This window comes from Calidris pugnax, unplaced genomic scaffold, assembly GCF_001431845.1.
Source record: "Calidris pugnax isolate Ruff unplaced genomic scaffold, ASM143184v1 scaffold97, whole genome shotgun sequence".
Classification (NCBI taxonomy): Eukaryota; Metazoa; Chordata; class Aves; order Charadriiformes; family Scolopacidae; genus Calidris; species Calidris pugnax.
In genome coordinates, this window is record NW_015090837.1 from 903033 (window position 1) to 904999 (window position 1967).

Here is a 1967-nt window from a genome sequence, read left to right on the forward strand (position 1 = left end):
CACTCAAACATCTGCTGTGGCTTTTGCCAGACTTGGACCTCCACCTCCTGGGACAGCGTTGGGCTCGTTTGTAGGGTTTGGAGTCACCCTCAGATGTTCCTGCGTGGTGGGAACCCAAGTGCACGTACGGCTGGCAGATGATTTTGCACCCTCCCGTGGGCTCTCACTTTGGGGGTACGGGGGGGGCCTGTGAGGTGGCAATGGGGGCAAACGGGGCCATGGAGCTTGGCCATGCTGTGAGCAGGCTGTGGGGGTGTGCAGTGCTGCTGCCCTGTGTGCAGCAGCTCGTCTGCCTCCGCTCGCCGTAACCTACTTTCCCTCCCTTCCCTCTAAATAGGAATTTGGGCCGTGGGTGGATGGAGCTGTTCTTCCCCCTGCAGCTCAGAGGGTTCAGAACCTGTTGTCCCCCTTCTCCTGTCCTTTGTCCCTCTGTCTCTTGCAGCTCAAAGGGTTCAGAACCCCTTGTCCACCTTCTCCTGTCCCCTCTGCCCCATCCCCTGCAGCTCAGAGGGTTCAGAACCCCTTGTCCCCCTTCTCCTGTCCCTTGTCCCCTGCAGCTCAGAGGGTTCAGAACCTGTTGTCCTCCTTCTCCTGTCCTTTGTCCCTCTGTCCCCTGCAGCTCAGAGGGTTCAGAACCTGTTGTCCTCCTCCTCCTGTCCCTTGTCCCTCTGTCCCCTGCAGCTCAGAGGGTTCAGAACCCCTTGTCCCCCTTCTCCTGTCCCCTTTGCTCCATCCCCTGCAGCTCAGAGGGTTCAGAACCTGTTGTCTTCCTTCTCCTGTCCTTTGTCCCTCTGTCCCCTGCAGCTCAGAGGGTTCACATCCCCTTGTCCCCCTTCTCCTGTCTGTTGTCCCCTGCAGCTCAGAGGGTTCACATCCCCTTGTCCCCCTTGTCCTGTCCCCTCTCCCCCATCCCCTGCATCTTGGAGAGTTCAGAACCCCTTGACCCCTTTTTTTCCTGTCCCTTGTCCCTCTGTCCCCTGCATCTCAGAGGGTTCCCATCCCCTTGTTCCCCTTCTCCTGTCCCGTGTCCCTCTGTCCCCTGCAGCTCAGAGGGTTCAGAGCAGGAAGGGGCACTTTCCAACCTCAGACCTGCCCACCCCACAGCCCTGTCCCCCTGCACAGTGACTGTCCCCACCAGCCCATAATGCACACGTAGGTGCCTGCACCCCATTTAGGTTCCCCCGAGCCACTTCACCATGGAAACCCCATGGTGTTTTGGGGTGTTATCAAAGCAGGTTGGCTCTTAATTGTTCTCAATGTCCAAAGGGGGGTTGGCCTCATCCTGCAGAGGTGGGGACAAGCTGCCTCCCCCCCCCCTCCAACTCCCCACAGGTGCCGTGGGGCAGGCAAATTGCCTGCAACCTGTGATAAAGGAGAAAACGAGGAACACCTGTGTCCCGTCCCCGCCCCCAAAGAAATGTGCCCTTAACGAGTGTGCTCTCACAGATGTGTGGCCTCCAAAACCTCACTTTCTTGTCCCCAGCGAGCAGGACAGGCTGGGGGTTCCCTTTGTCCCCCAAATCCTCCCCTTTGCTACCTTTGGATCTCCATCCACCACGAGGAAGCCCAGCTTGAAGGTACCCACCACCCTCCACTTCTCTTTTTCTCTCTCTCATGCTCCAATTCCCTCCTTTTGGGCCCCGATCTGATCTTTCCTGGGGATGTGGGGATTTTTGGGAACGGGGTTCCTGGAAGCGGGGTGCAGGCAGACACTTGGCAGAGTTGTTGTGTTGTGTTGTGTTGTGCTGTTTGGCAATTCCTCCAGCAATTCTATTTATTTTCTTTTCTGCAAAGACAATGTCTTCCACGGAAACAGGCTGAACTTTGGTGGGTTTTGATATGGAAATGCTCTGGCAAGGAAGCAAAATGTCGCATGTCTGTAACGGCCCCATCCCTCGAGAGCTGGGTTTTCAGGGAAAAAAAACCCACATTGGGAGTTTGAAAACTTGCCCAAACGCACTAAATAC